General features: G+C 38.6%; 2 long non-coding RNA genes across 2 annotated transcripts; one reads left to right on the forward strand and one right to left on the reverse strand.

The window, feature by feature from the left end:
- Positions 1 to 820: 820 nt before the first annotated feature.
- On the forward strand, positions 821 to 6,027 carry LOC139118553 (uncharacterized). The gene is made up of 3 exons (XR_011548758.1): positions 821 to 1,004; positions 1,705 to 1,796; positions 5,134 to 6,027. It is a non-coding gene; the product is annotated as an uncharacterized lncRNA (long non-coding RNA).
- A 10,563-nt stretch (positions 6,028 to 16,590) lies between these two features.
- Positions 16,591 to 17,673, reverse strand: LOC139118554 (uncharacterized). Its single transcript, XR_011548759.1, has 2 exons — positions 17,354 to 17,673; positions 16,591 to 16,949 (listed from the first exon to the last, which is right to left on the reverse strand). It is a non-coding gene; the product is annotated as an uncharacterized lncRNA (long non-coding RNA).
- Positions 17,674 to 19,134: the final 1,461 nt, after the last annotated feature.

Below are 19,134 nucleotides of genomic sequence, written 5' to 3' on the forward strand. Positions count from 1 at the left end.
TCTGTTTCCGTTCATCGGGAAGCTGAACTCGGTTGTCCGAGACATTCTATTGGCTTGCTTAGCTAAAAACCTGAGAAAACAAGCCAATAAAATGTCCCGGACGATTGGCAATTGTATGCCAGCCCGCGCGCTGATACATGACAAAATATTGCCCGCCTTTATGCTAAAACGTACCTGCGAGAACCTGAAAAATATTTCAGGCAAACAGCTTCGTTCCGTGTTTCCTCTATTTTTATGCCATGGTGGTCGTGTCCACGACGAAGTCTACCTCATACATTTTTACAAGTCGAGTTAACAATATGAACATTACATTGTATTGCATCGTACCAGGTCGGAATCGCAAAACTCTAGACAGAGAACATATATGGAAGAAATAAAAAAATGTTGCATGTAGGCCTAACTCGTCTAAACAAGAAACTAATTTTTATACTTTCACTTTGTCACAGAATGGCTATACCGGATGATCATTACATACCGTGCCTACTGGCCACTGATTTGCAGTCTATCTTAACACTTTTATCGACACAGCTGAGATACTACGGCCATAATGCTTCAAAGGACATCCAGTTCGAATACATGATTGGACTGCTGAATGCCACCCTGCCTGTATTCTATGAGAGGATATACTATGAACTCAATCTCATCGTTACACTTAACATGTACCAGGACGCCTACGACATGGTGAAAGAAAACGACACCAGCAACCTCGTTGTTGGTGGTGAGATCTACAATCGTACGTACGATGCTGCATATGAGCATCTCATACACCGAAAGCGGAATGAAATTCTCCTCAACAGTAGCATTTCGACCACAACACAAATGTTTCAAGGTAACGCGACGATCGACAGCACCGCCACCCGCGGAGTTTTACTCTCCACTTTCAAGAAAGCCTACGATGAAATTTTTGACTCGATTTACGAATCTTACAGAGACTGTTTTGAGGAGGGATTTGCAAGTCTGCTGGAAACGATGTCAGGTGAAGATATTTGTTTTCAACATGTCAGGTAAGTACACGGGTCTCATCTGACCAACCAGATTTATTGAAAATTGAAATGCCATAGTGTAACTGCAATAGCCATTTTACCGCATGTTCAATTGATAACTTTTTCTGAAGGGGTCAATCTGTCTGTATTTCTGCATAGATTTTTCAGCTGTGCTGGTGGCTTGTAGCAAATTGAATATCTTTAGTTCAGCCTGCAATTGCATAACTCTATGATATGTACAGGCCCGGGGTTTAGGCCAATGGTTTTGTAACTCCGTCGACTTGTATACAATATTGAAACACACACATATGCTTCAGAATACAAACAGAAAAATTGTGAATATCAAATTATGTACAAAAGATGCTTCATGTCACTTGTCCAGCTGTGCTGGTGACTTGTAGCAAATTGAATATCTTTAGTTCAGCCTGCAATTGCATAACTCTATGATATGTACAGGCCCGGGGTTTAGGCCAATGGTTTTGTAACTCCGTCGACTTGTATACAATATTGAAACACACACATATGCTTCAGAATACAAACAGAAAAAATGTGAATATCAAATTATATACAAAAGATGCTTCGTGTCACTTGTCAATGTCTTCGTAAGAAATGTGCCTATGGGTCCTTACAGACGATCATAAATCGGCACGGAGCCAAGTTTATAGTTTACAGATATTTGAACGGCAGTTAATAAACTAATTAATGTTCTACATTTTTTCAGGCAAAACGTGGTTAAAGTGAATGTTTTTTTCGAAGATATGGTGGTGGACATCATTACCCAAAGAGCTGACTACCAAGTCTTCAGTGTCATATGTAAATATAAATAGACATTGCTTCTTTCTCAGCACGAATTTATTTTTACTGCATGTTGTGGTATAAGAGATATGATGATAGATATTGAAAAGTTTGAGACATTGACGGTAGATTGTAAATTGCTATCTTAGACTTTGCACGCGATCAGCGTGTCTTTTGCTGTTGTAATTGGAAGCCGCAACATTGAATGCTCAATTAATGTGTAATCGCAGACTTGTTTGATGCAATTCCTTTTCAAGGGCATCAGACTATGGAGATTAAATTAGATCTGAATACCTTAGACACGCGAAATTTTGAGTGGCCTATGCTTGAGGCAACAAATTAATATCACAATGCCAGGATCGAGGCAAGACAGCTGGTTTGAGAAAACCCTGAGAGTCAAGGTGTCAAAAGTTCCGCATGTTAATATGGTGATGAACCGTTTTAATACAAAGTTTTTACTTAAAAACTATCCGCTGTTGATTGACCAATCAATTCAGGGTGTTTTTTTACACGTAAAGCCCTGGTCACCAAATTCCAGAAACGAATGACAGCGCCGTAGTAAAGTACTGTCCAATCAAAAGTGAACATGTCATATTCTGTAGACATCTGGTACGTTTTAATATTCAAACTTGGTAATACAGCGGAAACCAGCTGCAACACAAAATCTGCTGTGCCCTAGGGCATTTATATAATGTGCCCTAGGGCATTTATAGGATGTTCCATTACATTGGAAGGCTATTTCACAAATAAAAGTTTTAATTCATATCCTAAACAAGTTACATTGACAAAGGGGACGGTTGACGTAAATACATTGAAAACGAAAATATATCAGTTAGGGGCGATAGTTTTTAAGTCGGATAAAACCCTCATACTCGGGCTCTTCTGGTATATAAAGTCCAACCCTACGATAAAATGTCTCGGCCTGCGGCCTCGACATTTTTTGCTCACGTGTGAACACGTGAGCATATGTCGCAGCGATGTCTGTCTGTCTGTCTGTCTGTGTGTCTGTCTGTCTGTCTGTCTGTTGGTCCATTTTCTCAAAAACGGCTGAACGTATTTCAGTCAAATTTGGTAGACATCTTCAGAATTCAAATGGCTAGAACTGAAAAGGTTTTGGTGGGCGTGGCTTGGATATTAATGAAGTTATGAAAGTTTTAATTTTTCTGTTACGCCGCGTATGACAAGTAAAAACAATCGACTGTTTGAGGGTGCTGTGAAATGTGCTTGTCCAGGTTGGCTACAGCTGGATAGCTCTGGTATCAACCACGGTCCCTCCGTGTTTCAACCTCGTATTGAACATTAAAATACGGATGATATTTTATTACTCATTCAACTCACTATTCAAGATAAAATATCGTTTAGCAAATTAGCTTTATCCTTGGTAATTGATTGTTTCCCTCGCTGCTCGATCGCCAGAAATGAGTACATACGTTCTCTACCTAGCCTCATGGCATGGAAGTGCTGATGAATAATAACTTTGGGTCAAACGTATTGAAGTGTCCAATCAGGTTCGTGCACAGAGTCCAAGGCCATGACCTACTTCATGTACTTCTGCACTGTTTTGATTTTGCTTCGCCAAGAAACGTGTTCGTCATTGTCCATAGAAGTATGTTTGCTCTCCTTTGAGGTTGTTTGTGAAACAAATTCCGGGATAGGCCTTGGAATGCATACGATCGGCATCGCGGCAGTGCATGTAGCTAGCCCTACGAGTATGACGAGAGTGTCCGGCTTTGGCTACGCCGCCTCCCACCTCCGGTAGGCGGCGTAGCCAAAGCCGGACACTGTCGCCATACTCGTAGGGCTATGCATGTAGCGTACCATGCTTGTGTAACTGCCGAGCTCAACGTGCATTCACGGTTGATACTCGTGTACAATCATGATGTGTTCATTCTGATGAAGATTCAACTTCAAGTGGTATTACCCGAGACAAACACTTGTGTTGTCAATTTTGATTTCATTTCATAAACTTCATACTTCATCGAGTATCGTGTATTTCAGCCTTTGTGAAGCCATTTTATTGATATTTTCAATTTTTGTCTTGGCTTTGTTGTGGAACATGTTGAATCGTCTCCGTGGACATGTAGGCAAAAGTGTGACGGGGTCGAAGTGACTTGGGTACCTGGGGCCGACCAAAACCAGTGTGAATTACTGGGGTCAAAGCGGACAGCGGCCGGGATGACGTGTTCCCCAAGCGAGCTACCTTCAGAAGTCTGTTTCATCGCAAAAAAACGTCAACTTTAAAACCCGTCATTTATTTACTGATGTTATTCTCAGCATCACAAACATATACGCCTCTGCTATGTATCACAGCAAATAGTTATATTTGAGCGCCCCGTAAATGGGATCCTCGTTTTTTTGCGAACCCGGAAGTGTGTCTTGCTCAATGCATTTCCTACCCATAGCGAGGGAAACTGCCCGCGTTCCCATGCTCCCATGCACCCTTTTTCAATGCCAGTGCAACGCCATCTGTGCAAAATTTGTGGTGGTATGCTCCCGTGTGATGGAAAACCTCTCTTATTCTAACAATGACGTAGTTGACTTTGGACTTCGATTTCGTAAATGTGATGTCCATGCAGTGAGTTGGGTTGGCGCGCTTATAATGCAATCTTCGCCCGCCTGCGGTCCGATATCCCGCATTTATTAGCGATATTGTTTTGACTTGACCAAAGTTGGCAAAACTTGCTATGTACATTAAAGGTACTATGATACAAGATTATTGAAAGTCATTTGACATTTTTTTCAGCCAATTCCCAATATGCATATTTAATGAACCTTCCAAATTAGGGATATATACTGGCATTTACTTGATAAAATTTGGCGAAACATGCTGTGTACATTGATCATTATACCAGGTTATAACAGTATTGAAAGTCATTTTGCATTTTCATGTCAGCTAATTCATAATTTGCATAAATAGCTAACAAGCTTTCACGGTTTGGCATATAGAGCTTGAAGGACTTGACCAAAGGTAATTACACATGCTATATTGTGATACAATGACAGTACTCAAAGAAATTAATTATTTTATTTCAGCTAATTACATATTTGAATACTTAATGACCTTTAGAATTGATCTGTGGTGAAATTCATTGTGTTGATCATAACACTTTAAATGTAGCAAAGCATGTAGCAAAGGTTCAAACTTGCACATAAATGCAATATATAATGAAACACGTGAGCATTTTCAGTTCATATCTGGTATAATTGGGTTGGACTTTATATACCAGAAGAGCCCTCGTACTCGGGCTTTATCCTATAGTTTAATACCAGGCCGGTCAAGTACCGACCACCCTTGGTATGAAACATGTGTGCCAGTGTGTAATTCTTGCGAATACATTACGTTTTCCTCTTTCAGGCGATATCGGTGGTGTTCTTGGTTTGTTCTTCGGAGCAAGTTTGCTGTCCGTTTTCGAAATTTTCGATTTTCTCATCTTGAGGAGATGCTGTAAGAAGAAGGTGACGCCAGCGACAAACCCTGACTAATGGACGAAATAGCAGTCGTCAGTTCAGATCATTTTACTTGGACAGGCGCGGATGATGCAAGGAAGTATACCAATATGCGCAACCACGGTGCACGTAGTCATGAACACCAGGCTGTTCATAGAATTTCACCAATGCAACCTCCTACAAGAGATTCTTTATGAGATTGGACATAATTATCATGACATTTTATCTATACTTGAAAAACGAAGGCTTTCTATATCTCTCACTGAAAATATAGATATCCTCGCTCTTTTATGAATTTCCTTTTATTCAATTTTTACGGGTATATATTCCAACGATGCTCTCAGACTGGCCACGTCTGAAGTATTTTGTTGAAGATAGTGTAAAGAATCTTGTAAACTTTTACGTTACACGAGTAACTTTCACAGCTTTATTGATACAATTGTATCGATATAAATAGGAGACCATCTCAGTGATGACACACATCCATCGTAAAGAGCTTTACAGTTTGTCATTATAGCCGACCCAGGTGGAACTCCTACAGGAAGGTATACACCGGTGGGTCACTTTTCACGCAAAGATGGGACAATCGTCATCGCTATCCTAAACATGGGCCGATAACATTGGAAATTCTCCTATGCTTTATGAAAACCTTTACATGCCATATGATAATTGTAAATTACATGAACATATTATTTAATTTTTGTCCATAAACCTTAACAAAACCTAAACCTTGACAACTTTAATATATACAACCATAGGAATCACGACCATGGGTTTGAAAATTGTAAGATCATGGTGTATTTGCGTTTTTGATAAAAAAATAAAGTTCTTCGAAATTGTTATGATGAAGGAATGATATGGTGTGCACTCTCATGACTATATATTAGCTAATTTAATGAGTGAATAGAAAGGAAATCGCAAAATGGGAGACGTTTGAGCACGCGCAACGTCTGTCTTTAGAGGGCTAAGATAACAATGCTTTATCTCCATCGGAGCATTTAATCACATATCAATTATTATGATAGCTTCTTTTGGGGACGTCTATGCACTCGTTTATCTCTCAGTTTCAGAGTGAGATCATTGGTTGAAATATTCCAATTGGACGATTTTTATAGTGGTAAAAATAGTGATAAAAGCGGTGCCTATAATAAAATGACTGGTTTGTTGGTACTGGTAACTTTTCCGCAGAAACTGGGGTTTACAAATGCGAGGCACGATATGACATCGTGGGTAGCGCTTTGACATTGTGAAGACATATTGAACGCATATTAAAGAAGTTTCGAAATATCAGCGCCGCTCAAATGGTTTACTACTCTTCATAAATTCACTCGACATTTAAAATTATTACACATCCACAGCGCCACCTATCAGAAAATGTGCGACAGACACAATTTTCTTTCATCAACAGTGGCCTATGACTTTTTTAAGTATCACGAATATGAACTTGTTCTCTTTCTTATTAATTATATCACTGTATCTAAAGTATAATTCATTGTTTTTTTGTAACATTTTATCTACTTTTGTCATTCATTGTACCACCATCTCGGGTTTCAGATTACACAAATGAAAAGAGCATTAAGAAACTTAAAAGCTAGTAACCTAATAAATACAAAGTCAATATAATTTTACAGTTACTGTAGTCGGTTTACAACATTTAGTATCATATATTACTGTCAATAAAAGTATGATCGAGGCAGAATTGAGAAATGAATTGATATTCAGGACTTCTACATAATGTTTGTGATAACGACTTCTGAAGGCCACAGTGAGCAACAACCTTGTTGTGCCCGCTGGAGCGACTACTTTGATGTTCAAAGCAAGAGGGTTTGTGTGTGGATTTCTTGAGCAGAATCACGTTTAGCGATATGCCGCAGATTGCGGTGTGCACCGTGATTGCATTAATGTCTCGAGTCGCCGCGTGGTAGACCAAACAATTGAAGACGTCATCCAGAGCCAACTTAATTAAACACGTATCTCTGTGCGCTCACAGGAGTAAGTCCCATAGTGACTCTTCGGTAGCTTGTGTGGACCACCTTTGAGCGATGAAGGTCTTCACTATTGTCTGCCAGTCACGGGGTGAAGTTAATGGACGAAAAAATGATGACTCTCTATCGGTAGCGCTAATTGCAGGCATAAACAACTCGGGAACTTGCTAAATATTGTCAATACCTTCACTGAGACGAATGTTTACAAAATTAAAATTTTTTTCTAAACGAGGCTTTTCATTTTGTTGATTTCATCTTTTTCAACCGTCATAAGATGAGCGATGATATCCTAGCTATGTACACAAGGGCATGAAAGGTCTTAACTATTACTGTATTTTTGTAAATTTCACAAAATACATGTCTTGATATTTAACTTTTCTGAGTGGGATATCAGTCAAAATTTCTCTGTTAGAGAGGGGTTACTTAAATTCATCAGGGTTGGCAGGGGAGGGTTACTCGAAATTTCAGATTCCCGATGAAATTCCTGACAGATTTCCCCTCGCAGTGAATAATGGCGGCTCGCTAATTTGCTATATTTGGTACGTTCCCTATCTGGTAAACATCTATAACTTTTTGAAGAAGGGTCAGTATTCGTCGCTGAGGTCACACTTTGGTTTTGCGACCATTCTCTTATGGTACCAGACGCAGCATTTGAAAATGTTTCGAACTATTTTTACTTTAACAGTGAGCTGAATGCAGTTATGTGGCTGCATTTGGCAATGGGTTGACTCATTGATGGAAGAAAATCAGGTGGTCACAGTGTAGGTCACGCGCAAAACAGCATAGGAGTTAAACACAGGCAATCTCTTAATCTTCATGTGACTTCCGACTGGCGTTGCAGACACATCGAGCACGAGTAAGGAGTGGTGTACGCGATCACTTTATAGTCATTGAAAGTGTAGTCCCGCATAAATTCAAAGTTAATTTTGCTTAAGAAATTTTCAATGCCTTCACAGAACAACATTAATCCATTTTTACGGTAAATACTGGTAATTTTTAAAGGTGAAAAAAGGTAAAAAGTTGGCATTACTTTGCTTTCATTATAACTCATGATCATCTTCTTTTAATCAGGAAGTGAAAGCTAAACATGAGCTGCACCCCAACCGTAGAATGCATTTGACCTAGCCAGTCATGACTATCGTTATAGAACCGCCGACCAATTGCAAGTTGCGTCGTCTAAGCGACTATGGTGTGTACTTCCGCATATAAATACATAAAATGTAAACCCCAATCGTGACCATTATGATGATAGTACGCAGTTTAATCGAATGATTTAAAAAGGAATTTTTATTTTTCTTATTTGCTTTTTTCAATTTTTGAACAACTCAGGTTTATGGAGAAAAACGAAATATAATATTGATACTTGTAAAGACAGGCGCGGATTGATTTACCGTGCATTTAAGGGACTCATTTTTATATCGATACCAGACCAGAGCAAGGGTGCGTTCGATTATCTTACCCGAGGAGCCCTAAGTGACGTCATGGGCCAAACCGGGGCATCATGGGGCTCCTTAGGGAAGCGGTAAAATCGAACGCAATTTAGCGAATGACAAAATTGCTGACGATAACAACACAGGCGAGCGAAACGGATTTTTGTGCCTGTTTTTCTAAAAAACATGTAAAATATTTTTTTCCACGACTTCATATTTCAGCATTGTAATTCTATTCACTATAGAATGACAGGCTTTGGTTTGAGCAGAGAAAATATATCAAGAATCCAGGGCTACGCAGAGGAAGTTGTGCCTCAGTACACAATAGACGACTTCAGAACCCGCTTTCGATTGCACAGATCCAGCTAACATATCCCTAAAAGTGAAATTATGCGTATTTTTAGTTAAACATTAATGCGATCACATTGGGTTTTTACTTAAAATAATTATTAACAAAGAACATCTACATTTTACTTTCTTTCTTTCTTTCTTTCTTTCTCTTGTTCTTTTTTTTAATTTTTCTTCATTCTATTTTATTTATTTATACACGTTTATTGAGCGGCCGAATAACTTTACAGTAATTTTCATCGGGGCTCTTTCGGAAAAGAAAGAAAGAAAAAAACCCTACATATCACAGACATGCGTACAAGAGACGGAACTACAGGGAAACATTCCTTCTTATGGAGTCTTTCAAGTTACGTTTGAAAGTATAAAGAGTAGTAGTCTGTCTAATATCTGTAGGTAAAGCATTCCATACTTTAGATCCTCGGAAACGAAACCTACGTTGACCAGATTTTGAAATACACCTTGGTACATAACAGTTCTGGCGATATGCAGACCGCGTATTATGGTCATGAACATTGCATTTGAGAGTAAATAAGCTTGATAAATATTGTAGACAGACACCATTCATACATTTAAACATTAAATTGCAGTCAAGTAAAAAAATACGCTGTCTAACTGACATAACATTCAGAAATGAAAATAAATCCTGTGATGGAAAGTCAAAGGGGAGTTCAAAAAGTACACGTAATGCTCGTTTCTGAAGAATGAAAACTTTATCAATAATTTTTTCGGTTGCATTACCCCAAACAATACAGCAATAGTCAAGAGCGCTCTGGAACAATCCAAAATATAGCACCATACGATACTCATAGGGGATATATGATCGTAATCTACGTAATAGACCTATACGCATACTATACGCATTTCTTACACAAAGTATCGATATGAACATCCTATGATAAAGTTTCATATAGTGTCACACTTTAAATTTTCCCAGATCGAACTTGGGGAATCAAAATGTCAGAAATATATAACGACAACTGGTTATCAGTCCCATTTATAAGATTCAACCTGTAAGGGGTTGTAATTAAAAGAGACTTTGTTGTACTTGGGCCTCAGCCCAAGTACATTTGTTTCATTCCGTGGGAAAAAACTGTAAGGTATAACCATTTCTGGCTGAGACCAGGGAGGGCAAAATGTATTGGCTTCATCTTTCTTGGCATAATAAATGGCGTAATGATGTTAACTGAATGGAAGTGCTGCTCTCAGCCAGTCTTGAATAAGTGAGATGTGAATATAAATGCTTCTCTATCTGAGTTCTGGCCACAAAATCTTCTGAATATAATCAAAATGTGCATCGAAATGCAACAATTAATGCACCCTCCGTTTCCTAGGCGATGGCACGACCCTTGCTACACCCACTGGACGAGCCAAAGTGGGAGGGGTAATTTCGGTTTGGTCGAACAGGAGGGCTCGAGACCAGAATTTAACATTTAAACTTGAAACATGTTTAATCACTGACAAGATGTGGATTAGTGTTAATCAAAGAGAAAGTTTGAAAAGGAAAGGTTTTATATCCCGGACACAATGAAAAACATTACGACTGGAAACTGTACCCCCGGTTGAGAATAGTAATGCCCACAGCGATGGAGAACACTTATCCTTGAGCTGAGAAAACCAGACCATCATTTCGAAATAGAGCTGCAGATTCGAGAAGCTCGTTAAAAATAGCTAGGTACACCCCGTAAGGGGTGGTTTCGCGTCTTGAGGGCAAATTTCGCCTCCTTCATTTAGAAATCGTACGTTTGTTTTTCCAGGGGAACACATCATTTGACACAAAATTTGCATGAAAAGGGGTCGCCAGTAAGCACGTGGTCAAATCTGGCATAAGAAACAATATGAAATGTTGGGTAAAGCCAGTCCAAAATAAACTGATTTGAACTTTTGTGTTTTGTAATTTATACCACTGCAGTAACATGACTTTTTTTTGACAACATCACACAATGTAATACGTTTTGAAACTGAATACTCCGACGTATTCTGTGTCCCCTTTGCTAAAAAATACGGTATGCCGATTACCATGTAAGGAGATGATGACGTCAAGACAGATTTGTAGTGCGTTTGGTCTTGGATGGTGCACGAAGTTTTGTCGAGGTAGCTGTGTATTTATTTCTAAATGGGAGATATTAGGGTCGATCTAAAAGAAGGCCGAAAAATGTTATGATACTCTAAGCGAGCTGAACTCCAATGCGAATGGTTGGATAATTTGGAGGATGTCTAGACTGATCTCGTCTCATTAAGATTATTTGGCGGTCAGTATTGAATTTCAACTGCGTCACAAGTTTGCGTCGAACGGTCAACGAACGATATTTTAGAAATCTGGAGACATGGCACATCGCAGTTTTATTTTAGTATTTTATATTTTACAAAAGATGTAAGAAGCAATGATTTTGTTGAAAATTCTGAAAAAAATATAGGAAGATTTGATCGCGAACACATTTTCACTTGGGGGTCAACTAGCCCTGCGTACGATGCTGTGTGTTCCGCTACAGCTAACCGCCCCGCACACCACAGCCCTGCAAAGACCCGTACGTTGGGTCGGTGACTTCAAATCCATTTTGGGACTTGACGTAAAAAGCCAAATTACTGCCGAAATTCAGCGTTCTTGGGCCCAAGTCGTATCCCAGCCTACCTCAGCTACTCGATCGCTTCCAAAAATGACAGTCTTTTATTCACTTCTCGTAAATAACCGTCGATGTCGGCAACTCTCTCGCTGGCCCTGCGTACGATGCTGTGTGTTAGCTGTAGCACATAGCATCGTACGCAGGGCTAGGGGTCAACATGGGGTCGCAGCCATGTTGCCTCAAAACTTATTTCTGTCTGCACTCAAAACTCAAAATGTCGCATATGAACCTGAAAAATCGATGTAATTTTGTCAAACTTCGGCGAAATTTCAGCCTATAGACAAAATTTCATCTAGGTAAGGTAAATTTACTGAAATTTGATCGACAAATAATCCTGAGCTCGAACGTGACAGCTCGCCTTCTCCGGGAAGTCATGCATCCGGCCAGCTGCCCATATGGCCGGGTGCATGAGATTGTTTTCAAGCGACGGCGGCAGACCGTACGGGGCTCTGGATATGAACCTACCGCCGGTGTAGTTGTAATAACTGTTGCGTTGTTTTTAATCACCAGGGACGAAGTCCGAGGGGACTTATAGGTTTGGTCATGTCCGTGCGTCCGTTCACGCCTAGTACCCAACCCCATACAGATGCACGTCGATTTGTTTCACAATGCTTTCAAAGTTGGCCGTGTTAGAGGACTTTTTAGTTTACACCTCCATAGACTCCCATGTATAAGGCAGTTCTCCATAGATTCGCATGTATGATGCCAAGAAAAATAAAAATTTAGTTTCTCATCGTATTCATATTTCCTAAAGGATGCAGTGACACAGTTTTTTGTCCCCACGGATAAAGTCCAGGGGGCTTATAGATTGGCTCATATCCGTCCGTGAGTCCATCAGTGAGTCCATCGGTTCACGCAGATATCTCAGACATTTTGACAAAATATCATGTGACCTTGGTGACCTTTGACCTCAAATATACATTATTGTCCATAACTCAGTAACCACAAGTGCTAAACCTTTCATATTTGGTATGATGGGACACCTTATGACGCCACATATTGTACCCCATTAATTATGTGCATATCTAATTGTGAGCGAGCCAATAGAGCAAGAGGTCTGATTTCTGGTATATAGGGATAAGTTAACAATATAATTTGTTTGACAAAACTTCACGTGACCTCAATGACCTTTGACCTAAAATATACATATTTGTCCACAACTCAGTAACCACAAGTGCTACACCCTTCATATTTGGTATGAAAGGACACCTTATGACACCATATATTGTACCTCATTAAGTATGTGCATATCTTATTTTGAGCGAGCCAATAGAGCTAGAGGTCTGATTTTTGGTATATAGGAATAACTTAGCAATACAATTATTATGACAAAATGTGACGTGACCTCAATGACCTTTGACCTCAAATATATATATTTGTCCACAACTCAGTAACCACAAGTGCTACATCCTTCATATTTGGTATGATAAGACACCTTATGACACCACATATTGTACCTCATTAATTATGCGCATATCTAATTTTGAGCAAGCCAATAGAGCTGGATGTCCGATTTTTGGTATATAGGGATAACTATAGGGTAGAAATCTAAATATGCCCATCTAAATATTAGACATCTACCATCGAGAACAAAAGAAATTTGCTGTAATTTGAACATTTAAGGAGTTTAAGCAATTCCCGCTATAAATAAAGAACCCCTGCCTCAAACTCCACAAAAGTTGCTAGACATATTTTGCCGTTGTCATGCCATTGCTTCGTTTAATAACCAGTTAATCAAATGCCTCATTGACAGGAGGAAATTCAAGACCATATTTGAATAGTAGTATATATTGTCCTCAAAATTACTCTATCACGGCCCAAGTACTCATTGCCTTCAGCAATACTGCCTTGTTTAAGTTATGTTTATACGCATACGATTCGCCATCATCCAATTTGAGATGGGACGAATATCCCTATTTGTGGCCTCATTAACCTCGCCAATACATTTACCCTTTGTAAGTAGTGTTTGATCATCAGCGTACATATGCAAGGAAGAGGAGTCAACAGATAACGCAAGATCATTAGTAAAAAGCATAAATGATAAAGGTCCCAAAATAGAACCTTGAGGGACTCCTGCAGTTACATGACGTTTGGTTGATAAACTACCCATATATTCGACAATTTGATAACGATTTGACAGATAAGATCTAAACCAGTTCATTACACCATCTAACAATCCATATACTGATAATTTTGCTAACAAAATGTCATGATCAATGAGGTCAAACGCCTTTGAAAGATCCAGCAAAAGTACACTGTTAAAATAACCATTCTCAACATTATGCAGTATTTCGTCAGTCAAACGAATTAAAGCTGTCTGACATGAGTAATTCTTACGAAAGCCAGACTGGGTATCAAGAAGTAGATTAGAAGCAGACAAGTAATCAAACAGTGCATTATATACATGTCTTTCAAGGATTTTTGAGAGAGCTGGTAGTATGGAAATTGGTCGATAATTTGACATATCAAAAAGCATCACCAGAACCTTTGTAAATGGGAACGACTCGAGCAGACTTGAAAACATTTGGAAAGATAAAACTTCGAAGACTGACATTGAAAATGCGAGTAAGAGTATCAGTGATTACAGGAGAAGCAAATTTTAAAAGTTTACAATTCACATTATCGATTCCTGTAGAATTTGCTTGTAACAAAGACTTGTATACAAAATCATTTGCAATTAACAGAAAGTATTTCTCTGGCCAGTATTTACAAACCTCTGTAAGATCTCAAAATCCATCGATTGTACCACCAGAATTACCAGTGTTTTGAGAAATTGCCAAGAAGTGTCTATTAAATTCATTGGCAATATCTGAATAATTCCTTAAACAAGTCCCATTAGAAATAGAAACATAGGGTCTTTATGATTGTTACCATTGACCACGTTGTTATAAATACGCCAGATAGCGGTGGCATTTGTATTACGATCTATAAGAGTGTTTTTGAAAAACTGCCTTTTGGCCTCTATGGTAAGGTGCACAACTTTGTTACGAAGAGTTTTGTAAGAGTTCCATAGATCGGAAGAAGAGCAGGACTTGGCATTTGTAAGTGACAAATTACGTTCCTTCATAACATCTAAAATCTCATTTGTAAGCCATTCGTGCTGCCTATAACGTTTAACCCTGCGGTCTATGATGGGACATTTCAAATCACAAATCGTATTGAAAATTGAAACCCATGTATCAAATAAAATATGAACATTATCAATATCATTAAGTAAACGCCAAAGAGCATTGTACAAGTCATTTAAAAACTTTTCTTCACTTAAATGTTTGAAAGACCGATATTTGATATTTATATGACCACTTGGAGCTTTGATGTGCGAGTTCAACGAACGGTAAGTTGCAACAGGATAGTGATCTGAAAGACTTATCTCGATCACATTTGTATTAATTTGTGAAGTTTTCATGATTGGTGACATAAATATGGTCAAGACATGACTGAGAAATTGATCGAGTAATACTCTCCACAAGCTGTACCATATTTAAAGTTGACATTGATCGAAACAAATGATGATTTTTTGAAGATTCTGACAAAAGGTCAATATTGAAGTCAGCACATATGACAATTTCTTTGCACAGGAAAGAATCCTGTTCGATATTCTGTATTATTGCTAAGTCGATTTCATGACAAGAGGCAGGTGGGCGGTAAACAGTGGAAATAAGAACACTTCTACTTCTTGAGGTGTTATTTCAAGCCACAGTACTTCAAGATCAATGGATTCTAAGTCAGTGCGCCTCTTATATAAAACGTGTGATTTAATGTAAACGACAATACCTCCACCAAATCTATTGAACCTATCGTTTCGCTCTTAATTATAACCATTGATAACATATTCACAATCAGAGTGATTTGACGTCAAGAATCTTTCCACAACACACAATATATCAACAGAAAAAGTAAAAACGTTACGATTGTTGTTTAACAAGTGTCTTATCTGCTCAATAAATACGCCGGTCAATAAATACGCCAGATAGCGGTGGCATTTGTATAACGATCTATAAGAGTGTTTTTGAAAAACTGCCTTTTGGCCTCTATGGTAAGGTGCACAACTTTGTTACGAAGAGTTTTGTAAGAGTTCCATAGATCGGAAGAAGAGCAGGACTTGGCATTTGTAAGTGACAAATTACGTTCCTTCATAACATCTAAAATCTCATTTGTAAGCCATTCGTGCTGCCTATAACGTTTAACCCTGCGGTCTATGATGGGACATTTCAAATCACAAATCGTATTGAAAATTGAAACCCATGTATCAAATAAAATATGAACATTATCAATATCATTAAGTAAACGCCAAGGAGCATTGTACAAATCATTTAAAAACTTTTCTTCATTGAAATGTTTGAAAGACCGATATTTGATATTTATATGACCACTTGGAGCTTTGATGTGCGATTTCAACTAACGGTAAGTTGCAACAGGATAGTGATCTGAAAGACTTATTTCGATCACATTTGTATTAATTTGTGAAGTTTTCATGATTGGTGACATAAATATGGTCAAGACATGACTGAGAAATTGATCGAGTAATACTATCCACAAGCTGTACCATATTTAAAGTTGACATTGATCGAAACAAATGATGATTTTTTGAAGATTCTGACAAAAGGTCAATATTGAAGTCAGCACATATGACAATTTCTTTGCACAGGAAAGGATCCTGTTCGATATTCTGTATTATTGCTAAGTCGATTTCATGACAAGAGGCAGGTGGGCGGTAAACAGTGGCAATAAGAACACTTCTACTTCTTGGGGTGTTATTTCAAGCCACAGTACTTCAAGATCAATGGATTCTAAGTCAGTGCGCCTCTTATATAAAACGTGTGATTTAATGTAAACGACAATACCTCCACCAAATCTATTGAACCTATCGTTTCGCTCTTAATTATAACCATTGATAACATATTCACAATCAGAGTGATTTGACGTCAAGAATCTTTCCACAACACACAATATATCAACAGAAAAAGTAAAAACGTTACGATTGTTGTTTAACAAGTGTCTTATCTGGTCAATTTTATTTGTTAAGTGCTGAATGTTCCATATGCAGATTGATAAAGCGTTGTGGTGGTTGGTTTTGCGACGAATATGTCGATCGGCATGGTCTTCTTTGCCGGAAACCTAGTCATGGCGTTGATACATTTTGCAATTCTTCTGTTTATGTCCGGTTTGCACACAGTTCCAACACTCTATAAAAGTTCCATGCCTACAGACTCGCTGTATATGGCCTTCCTCTCCTTATAAGTAACATCTCACTTGAGGATTGGTGAATTGTCGCGAATTCCTGTAGTTGACAAATTGACGAGAACTCCAGGAGCCAGCCTGGCCTTGTCCCATGGGACGCTGCGAACGAGTAAAGTTACGATTAATTTGATAATTAGCTTGTCTTCGAAATGGTGAAAATCTTCCATCACGATCACTGCGATATCTTCTTTTAAAATTGTTACGATTAAAATTCTGGATGGGTCGGTTTCCTAGTCGGACTCTCCGTTTTGTCATAAAGAGAGATGTCAGATTGGCATTTTCAAGGAGGAGATCAGCACCGTTATAAGACAGGTGGATACCGTCACGTAGATACAATGTTGACACGATTGCGTTGTTGCGAAATCGGAAAGATAGGTCGTTGTCAACGAAACAATATCTTTCCCGTTCGCACAGATTAGCTAAATGCATGTTGACTTCTTCAACAATTGATTGGACGTCAACGTCATCGCATCTTGGGCATACACTTAGAACAGTGACTTTACCTTCGGATATTTGTTTGGCTTCTTTCAAGAGTAGTTTATAATCAGCAAGAATAGATTCAGGCGACCTTTTCTGACTACGGTCATTGGCGCCAAATTCAAGGATGATTTCGCTTGGATGTGCTTGACCAGTATAGTTTTCACGAAGATGTACCCGGAGCTGCTCAATAGTAATGCCTGGTTGACAGATAACTTTCGAATCACGGGTTTTGGCACTTACGTCACGTATAATTGAGTCGCCGACAAATAAGGTGTGAATTGATAAAGACAATGCCGATTCAGTGACATTGTTTCGAGAAACTTGTGGAAACCCATTGGTAGGCGTGTTAATGTGATATCGATTATCAGAGTTATTCAACTCCTTTGTCTTGTCCATAGAAATTGATGCATGTTCATTTCGTAGGTGTTTCTGTCTTGAAGAGATCTGCATTCTTCTTGAAGTGCGGCACTTTTACTTTCAAGATCTTTATTTATGGCTGTATTCTCTCTCAGCTGTTCGGTCAACTGGTTATTGACAGTTTGCATATTACTTAAATCAGATCTCAGCGCAGCTAATTCGGAGGCGATCTTGTCGTTTTCTTTACGGAGTTCACTTAAATTGTCATTTAATTTTTCCACTGAGGACAATAAAGTACGGCAAGAAGGACATGGCAAGAAAAAGCGGTTTGCTTCCTCTTCATTTATGTTCAGACAGTTGATATCAAACCAAGTCAGACGCGTACGCAGACTACAACGAATCATATTTCCTTTCTCAGATCTATCGTATTTACAGTTCAGCATACAGTAGGTTTCACTGCTTGGAAAAGTGACATTCTTTGTTGAGATTTTTTGTTTTTTAGTTTTCTTCTTGTTTTTCTCTGTCTTCTTTTCTTGCGATGATACCAATGTTGGGGTGTGTTTATAATCAGATGTACTGCTGAGTTCGGCCTGACTATGATCAGCGGTAGGCGAAGTTAGCTTGGACGAGAAATAATTAAGTGGTTTGGTCATTATTTTTGCCAATAGAGATTGGTCTTGTGTCTCAGGATTAATAGTGGCTGCTTAAGGGTTAGATCTTCTCTCTATAGCACGGTTGTTTAGGGCATTACCAATATAATGACAGGACGTTTTCATTCGTCATCACTAAGATCGGGTTGTAGTTCTTTTAGTTCTTTTTCCATCAAATATACATATGGCCATTTGAAGAAAGATTTCAGCTTGTTGACTGGTAAACTGTCAATTATGTTCAGATATTTACGTTTGAGCTTCTTACCGTGGTGAGATAATGCTGACATTGACTGTGGCATTGTAGAGTTTCGATCGAGACGTTGAAACAATGACTAGCAAACACAATGGACTCCACGAGGTGGTAGCACAACAGTCTCAGCAAGGAAACCGATTATTGCCAACAGTACCATCCGTCGGTCACTTGCAGTCAAATAAAGATGTGGCTGTAGCATTCATGAAGTTCTAGGTGACTTTTCTGGTGTACATTGACATAGGTTTTGACGCAAAAATCTGTGATTTTGCGGAGACTTTTTACATAGAGCGACACCTACGACACCTCTTTGCCGTCTTAGCTCTGTTTTACCTATGCAAATTGAATCTTCAACATACTTGTTTTTTGCTTTGTTTTATTTTTTAATATTTGAACTGAAAATTTCACAATTATTTTAAATCACAAAATTTTCATTTTCAGAGGAGTTTATTGAGTCATGCTTCAATGAAGACTTAAGGTCACCCTAATTCATAACTCAGACTACGAACTGCAACAACATATTGCTTTTTACAGTTTATGCTGGATG

The sequence above is a fragment of the Ptychodera flava genome, chromosome 19 (genome assembly GCF_041260155.1).
Source record: "Ptychodera flava strain L36383 chromosome 19, AS_Pfla_20210202, whole genome shotgun sequence".
NCBI classification, from domain to species: domain Eukaryota; kingdom Metazoa; phylum Hemichordata; class Enteropneusta; family Ptychoderidae; genus Ptychodera; species Ptychodera flava.